Raw genomic sequence first — 8,555 nt, 5'->3', positions numbered from 1 at the left:
AAACAAAACAAATGTTGCTTACTTCTGCAAAGGAGAAGCGAGCGTATCAGACCCCCCTCCCTCCTACTTGTTTCTTCCCTGCAGAAGTATGAAACCATTGAGTTTTTTTTAATATTATATTTTTTTTTTAATTTTATTCGTTCTAAAAATTTATTTTAATGTGCTTTTATGTCTTTTTGCTCATACTGATCATCGCGGTTTCGGATTTGACAAGGTTTAAGGAACATCCTGTATTTTTCTGGGTATTTTTGTTTTTAAATTGTAAAAATAAAATTAAGTGTTCAGTAGACTCACATCAGTGTCTTTTTTTATATTAAAAGTACAATCTATATACACTGCGCAGTAAAAAAAAACACGCCGTGTTTCAAGTAGGTACCTTATACATTTATATGTATCTTTTAAAAATAAATATTCGACTTCTTATCATTTTATGTAGTTTAAGAGTTAATTTCGGGAAAAACATTATATTCATGTACCAGTGGCGAGCGGTGAGTTTTAAATTAGTAAGCTATGAAAATTCTGATAAAATGTCCATAACGGTAGTATGGCATATAAAAAACAAGTCCATTTTATATTTAATCAATAATTCCTAACAAATGGCTCCAGCGGCTAATAGTTTCAGTAAAAATATTTGTAATGTAGCACAAACATTTGATTTAAAATATACAATTTTAAAAAACATAATTGCAAAAAAATGGAACCCCTGTGGACTCGGGCCCCGCCTTAATCGTTAGAAAGCAACGACCCAACCGCGCAGCTATTTCGTGTTTTGGACCAAGCGTCGAAAAAGTAATTAATAAACTGGATAATTCATTAGCGCACCAGTGCATCTTTGGTTAAATCAGACTATTATAACTTGTCTTGAAATAAAACACTATTTCTTAAAAAATGATAATAATTAAATAATGTTAAAGTATTCCTTACCGAGTACGATAGTTCACCAAACAAAACATAAATTACGTTTTAAGAATCATTGTTTCATCGACTTTTATATCACATTATTATTCACAAAAACGACATAAGTTATACATATTATAATTCTTCATATATATTTATTCTTAACACTATACACTAGTAACGTTTTATCATAACTCTAACTAAATTTCAAAAGTTTAAATGGATACTGAAGAATAACCTACAATATTCAACTGTCATCGAATGCACAAAAACGAATTACAATCAAAAAACAATTAGCGAATCTTTGTTTTTTTTAAACCCACTAAAGGATTTATACTATATTATGGATTAAAATATCAATTCGTTTCGATTAAAATATCAATATTTTAATTTATTTTTAAAGCGAATTTACTTTTAAACCACCGAAACATAAGTATGATCAATTACTGTCAATTACTTACTTATTATTGTAACTTTCTTGTTAAGACAAACAAAATATATTCGTTATCTCTTTCTCACACATAACGAGTGCGTATATTGTCACCTCCCTTAGACTGTCGTAAGTCAAATTGATGTATTTTAAAGAATACTAGCCCTTATGAAAAAGTATTGAAAGACTAAATTGCATTAATGAAAGCTGCAAGATTTTACTGTAATCGCAAGTGTAATTTTTCGATCGAGATTCTAAAGTTTTAGGTTAAAGACGTATTTGAATTAGTGATTTTAAAGTGAGCAGAGTAATCTCGTGTAATCCAGTAGTAATAATTTTGGCCAATAGAGGCGCAACTGGTCGTCGGGTGGAACAAAGGAATATATAAATTTACTTATTCAAGAAAAGTAATATATTTTTTTGGTAATGTGTTTTTTTCTAATAATACTACAGTGTTATAAAACATTACTTACGATGTCAAAAAAATATGGTAAGCTGCATGTAATCGATTATAAGGAGCATTCGCCCCTGTATGTACACTTTGTTGGTAATGACCTCAAACGCATTAACCACTGAGGCGAACGAAACGAAATAATAAGGATTTTAAGAATATTTTGCCTATCAACTTCAAGATTAATTATTTTGAAGAGCAAGAAATTTATTATTACCTATTCTCTAAAGACTTAAGATTACGTTAGAAAATACTTCATTTGTTTTTATTGTCATCATCATCAAACATGTAGCTGTCTTTTTTGCACAGTATCGGGGAGGCATCTGCGAGAGAGTAACAGAAAAACTAAGTTCAAATACGTATTCATTGACTGCTCGCTACCGCATATTCTCAGAAACATTACAGTTCTACAAAACCAGATCAAAACCGGATAGGAAAGTTATTACAACGAGGAACTTCAGTTATTTTTTTATTTTTTTTATTTGTTGACTGTCTATCAAACTAAGCAAAAAAAATACGTATCGTGTTATCAGCTCAATACTTTTTTTAAAAAGTTCCGTGATTTTGAAATTACTCCGCCTGTGACGTGGCAAGTTCTCTGAGGTGAGTTGTCTTGATTGGTGGGTTGACTTCCCGGTAACCGTAAATGTATCACCGCACTCTGTCATTGGTTGATTTCGGAGAACTAATGACGTCATTCAAAGTAATTCACATTTATTTATTTTTTATACATTTTCAAAAAACTTCGAGGTACAATTAAATTTTCTACTTTTTACCGCGCGTAAGAAATTTTTTATGATATCCATCTTTCCGTTGCACTGAACTTCCTTATTTCAGTTGTTTTTGTAACTTTAGTACCGGCAGATTAGAATTTGTCTTTCTCAGCGATGGTTTTTAAAGGGTTACCTCCTCGCCCTAGATTTCCAAGATCAAATAAAAAATGCTTTTTCTACGTTACTACTCGTCCGATGTCGCTCCGAATGTTGCCATTCTCTTCAGCATTTTTCCAACTATCTGATCAAATGTTAAACACCTTTTTTTATGAATCCTATTCACTTAAATGTATAACAAAAACTCAAATATACAAATTCCCGTCATTTACGATGCGCGCGAATAATCGTATAATATCTACTGTGAAATATATTTATAATACAAAAAAATATAAAAGTTGTTAAAATTGTCTCTATAATACATATTTGAGAGAAAATTCTAATGTATCATTTGCACTTTTGTACATTGCAATGTCGGTTAATTCGAGTTTGCGGCTCGATTGGCGATAAGAATCTTGAGATATTATGACGATAGCAGTGCGCCCCGAATAGGTAGATGAAATCATATGAAATATGGACCATTTGCATTATTTGCTTGCGCGACAGATATGAGAAATGGACCGGTACGGTCTGAAAAAATGATAATATTGATTTAATACAATTTTTTCACGGATGAAACGTCCCGGACTTTCGTAGGAATAAACGGTAAATAGGTATTTGAACATTGTATTTTTATCACTGTCTTGAAGATGCCTCTACGATGCTATGCGAAAAAGACAACTGCATTTCGACAATTTTTTATGCCTGTTTCGTTGTCCCATTTTCCGCACCTCAAACCAGAACCCATTTGGTTTTTTTTTTTAAACAGAGTCAAAATATTTTTTTTTTGTATCGGTAGGTTTTAAGTTTTTCAAAAAAAAAATCGCATTTGTATACCGTGCGTTCGAAGGCCGCAGATAAAACTGGACATTTTTATGGGTTTTTGGGTGGTTCTAGTTCCCATAATAAACTATTCATCAATAAAGCAAAACTATTGGGGCACCGATGGTAAATATTTGTAGTTCCATAATCCAGGGTGAAAATACTGGAATGCGTTCATATGAAGAAAAGGCAGACCGCGTTTCCTCTCATGATCAAACATTACTAAATATACTTACAACGTTAACTTGATAAAGCTTTTCGTAACCAAAGAAACAGGTTTGGTTTTCTTAAATAAAACCATTTACCTATTAGTACACATAGACGCACCTTGAGCTCTCTAAAATTATTCCATTTAACTCATGTCTAAACGCTGATTAATGCGTATTTAGTCGTTCTTTAACCGCCAGCCGGTTTTGACGTGAACTTAAAATTGCATTTGAAATCAAAATGCCCGATTGTGCGTGAAAGCGTGTAAAAACTGTTCGGATAAAAGGAAAAAAGATGGTGTAACTTTGCGTTGATAAGTAAAAACATTGGTGCTTATTTATGATTGAATTCTAAAAAATAGTTTATACTTAATACATATATGGATACTATAGTTAATGTATATATATTTTATTTTTTTTACAAAATATACTACAGTTAAATAAATTATTTGTCAATGTTTGATTATGTCCAAATGCTTGCAGACTGGCTGGATTTCCTACCTAGGGAGTTGTTCATATTTAAATTTATTTCAACAGAGAGGGAAAACATTTTTGAGAAGGGAATATGGAAGTCTAGGCATTTACAGGGCATTTACATTTTGATAAAGGTTTCAGCTCTTTTACTTCACAAAAGTAAACAGATGGAAGAGTTGAGGAAATGTGGATGTTCAAACATGGGCAGAATGGTGAATGTTACACAGTGTGTAAAATGGCCACTTAAACCAGCCAATGACAGGTCATAAGCCCTGTAAATGCATAGACTTCCATATTCCCTTTTCAAAAATGTTTTCCCTCTCTTTTGAAATAAATTTAAATTATTTGTTTTGCGTATGAAATATAATTACAGTAGAACTCCGTTTATCTGAACTCCAGTCATCCGGATTGCCGAATATTCAGATTGGTTAATAGGTGCGAAGGTTTTCACGGTCACTGTAATCAATATGTTTCTTCTTTCTGTGATACCGTGTGTGTTGGATTTGTTCCGACGTTTCATACGGAAATAAAAAATAGAGGACATGTTTGTAATTTAAATTTAATTGTATTATTAACTTTTCTGGGCATGTTTAAGTATGTTTTAAATGTGATTTTAATTCGCTATATTTTCAAAAGCATTGAAATCTGGCACTCATTAATCCGTATAATAAATTTAAGTTTTTCTTTAATACGAAATATGAATACCAGAAACTTAAAAGGGTGTAAGTGCCATAAATAACGAAAATGATTTTATTTAAGAAATGGATAGTATGTGCCAAGGCCAATGTCCTACAGAAGGGTATAAATGCCATTGTAGTACAAATAATATTTTATAAAAAATTCTAAAGATGGCGTTGGTTGTAAGTACCAACATCTGTTTTCCTTTAAAAGGTGTTAAGTGCCATCGCCAGTCATATGCTATTTGTATCAAAATGGTTGACAATGAACCGGTCTCTGTGAATAGTGGTGGCGTTAAAAGACGTAAAAAGGGGGAAAAAAGTGCCCAAGTGGCCCGAAAGAAGCTAAAAGATTCTGGACAAGAATATTTTACATCCAATAGAAAGTTGATTCCTGCAAAACGACCCCCAAATCAAGAGGTTTGTACATTGTTTTAAATCTTCACCGGTTGTCTCTACTAGATAAAATGTCACTCATCATGCGCTAGGGATGTGCCAACCTGTAATTTTCTGCCAACCATGACATAGTTTAAATGGAGTATTTGTATTGAATTCAATTTTTTAAATCTCCCGGTCAGAGGTATTTGGGTGAAACTTTATTTTTACTTGTTTTTAGGAGAGCAAAAAAAAGAATTTAAAAATATATTTTTTATTATAAATTCGTTTAAAGATAATTAAACCTTAATAATTATATTTTCATGGATATTTTCGTAAATATTATTATTAATGTGTAAATAACTATGTTAACGGCATATCAGAAAATAAGTTACGCCCTAATGATTGCAACCGGGAGAAATTACTATATCATTATTACACTCCACCACATTTAGTTCCTCTAGTTTAGTTTCTACTGAGTGATAGATATTGACCCTAAGTCCCTAAGATACGCCCACGGTTGCGTACCTATATTATCTATGTTGCTTTCATTCACTTCATTTTTTATTTTAGTGTATCTGCAAATGCAGCTATAACTGCAAAGAAATACCTTTCGAACAAAAGATGTCATTGTTCACGGAATTCTATGCGTTAAAAAACAATGAAAAGCAATCTTCTTTTCTGATGGGATTAATCCATTTGACAGAAATTAAAAGAAGAAGGCATGGAACCTATGAATCTCCTGCTCTAAGTAGGCGACAATGCACCGCATATTATATGCTTCCAGATGGCAAGGGAAATGTTGTCGGTGTGTGCAAAGCAACGTTCATGAACATTTTTTCCCTTTCTCCAAAAAAGATTCAAGTACTACTCGATAAAAAGAAACAAGGACATACAACCTACTTGGAATCAAGAGGAAACATCAATAAGAAAAAACGAAAATATTCAGACGAAGATGAGGATGAAATTAAACAACATGTAAATATGTTTCCCAGACTTGTAAGTCATTATGGTCGAGCGAGATCAGAGAAAGAATACTTAAGTCCAGATTTAAATATACATCGTTTGTTTAAAGCATTTAAGATATCTTTTCCGGAGTCAAAAGTCACATATAAGTTCTACTCTAAAATTTTTGGAAAGGAGTTTCCGAATTTAAAATTTGGCCAGAAACGAACTGATACATGTGCAACGTGCGACCTCTATGTTGCTAAAATAAATGCCGATCCATCTAATAAAACAATACTGAAGAATCAACTTGAATTACACCATCGAAAAGCAGAAAAAGCAACAAAACAGATGTCACTTGATATAAAAAAATCACAGATGCCAAGTAGTAATATATGCACTGCCGCCATGGACTTGCAACAAGTTTTGCTGACACCAACTTTAACTCATGGGCCCATGTACTATTCGCGACAATTATCAAATTTCAATTTGGGTGTGCATATCGAAAATACCGGTGATGGGTATATGCTTATGTGGCATGAAGCTATTACAGGAAGAGGGGGAAATGCGATAGCATCCTGCATTTACAAAATGTTTTCTAATAATTTTATAAGAAAGGAGAATCTCATCATGTGGAGTGACAATTGTAGTGGACAAAATAAAAATAAAATGATGATATTTTTATGGGCATATCTTGTGTATAAAAAAGTTTTTACATCGATAGAGCATAAATTTTTAATGAGCGGGCATTCATTCCTTAGCTGCGACAGGGACTTTGCTTTAATCGAAAAAAGGAAACGAGTAACACATTCCATTGTTCCTGCAGATCTTGTTGATATGATGAAAAATACTCGTGACAAGCAGCCTTTTAATGTTATTTCAATGACATCACATGATTTCATGGATTTTAAATTGGCTGCCGAAACATTTTTGAATACTACCACAATGCAGATATCGAAGGCTCATCCCTTGAAATTCGTAAGTGATAATCCTTTCGTTGTCAAAATGAAAGAGACCCACAACTCTATGGAGCCCTGGAAAATTGTAAGATTATTGAAGAAGAACAAAAAGTTATCGGATTTAGATAATTATTTCTTACCCATGCTGAATTGCAAGAGCAAAATAACAGAAGATAAGAAAAAAGATCTCAAAAATCTAATACCTTACTTGCACACGGAAGAACATAAACAGTTTTATAATAGAATTTTAGATATACACGATGTTGGGTGCTAAATAGTAATTATACTGAATTATAAATACCATGGGAATTTTCATCGTCGTCACATCACTATTATAGATAGATGAAACAGTGGATGTACCTATTTCTTTATTCTCACTAAGGCACTAACACCTTTATTGCTTTAGAGAGCAGGGCACTTTGGCCCTTTTAAAAGAAACTAACAACGGTACATGAGACTTTCTTTTAAATTATTTGTTTTTTTGATTTTATACTTAGTTTAATATGTCTTTTTTATATATTTTTTACTAAACTACATTAAAATATGCTCTTTTGTTGATTTGGCATAAAAATAAAATAATGTTTTCTTTGAATTATTATGTGTATTTTTAATTTCCCGTCTGCTTTCCTTTTTTGTCCATGGCACATAGAGCCTTTTAAGTTTCTGGTATTCATATAATGATAAAATATTTTTTTATAAAATGAATATTCTGTACGAGTTCTAAAGAGTCATCTGTGTATTTTTTTTGTACCTTGGTAATTTTGATCTGACATCTGTTGATAAAAAAACAAACTTTTTGCCAAGTCTTGAGGTATTTAATTTCTTTAAAATAATATTACTAGATGTCAGTAATAGTCTCGAGAACCATAGTATAATAATTAATCTACATAATGGATGTAATTTTAAAATATTACAAAAAGAAGACTTTTGGAAAATTAGTGTTCCTAAATTTTTTATTTAAAACGTTTAAGAACCAAAAATCTGTTAAATTTATCATAAATTAAACATTTAAAATGACTTTAAATAGATAAAACACTATTTATAAGTAAACTTACAAAATTCAATGAGTATGCCTTAGAATCGGGTTGTGGTCCTGTGGCTAGTGTCTCGGACTCACGGACCAAAGGTCTGTGGTTCGAATCCCACTCTACCCAAACTTGATTCCATTTCCTAATAGTGAGTTATTTACCACTCGTTGAAAATGGCCCTCAAAATGAAATATTTGGGTAAATCATAAGAACGCAAATATTTCTTTTAATAAAAAAAAAAAATAAAAAAAATAATAAGCTAATAGAGTCGCCCATTTGGAGAAAAACCATTCAACGATTATTAATTAATTACAGATTAATTACAGATTACAGCAATACAATGGACCGTCCGTACTTGGGTTGAGAATTCCGGGCGTAAACAAAACCATATTTTACACATTTCTCCATTGGCCTGGGTCTTG

The 8,555-nt window shown here is 31.9% G+C and overlaps 1 long non-coding RNA gene across 1 annotated transcript; it reads left to right on the top strand.

Moving 5' to 3' along the window:
- The first annotated feature begins 5,073 nt into the window (after positions 1-5,073).
- LOC148273899 (uncharacterized) lies at positions 5,074-7,188 on the top strand. Its single transcript, XR_015824434.1, has 2 exons — positions 5,074-5,246; positions 5,775-7,188. It is a non-coding gene; the product is annotated as an uncharacterized LOC148273899 (long non-coding RNA).
- Positions 7,189-8,555: the final 1,367 nt, after the last annotated feature.

This window comes from Micrasema longulum, unplaced genomic scaffold (genome assembly GCF_059751315.1).
Source record: "Micrasema longulum isolate JH-2025_06_02 unplaced genomic scaffold, ASM5975131v1 h1tg001810l, whole genome shotgun sequence".
In the NCBI taxonomy this organism is placed as follows: domain Eukaryota; kingdom Metazoa; phylum Arthropoda; class Insecta; order Trichoptera; family Brachycentridae; genus Micrasema; species Micrasema longulum.
The sequence above is the reverse complement of the archived record's forward strand: the minus strand, read 5'-3'. Positions and strand labels throughout refer to the sequence as shown.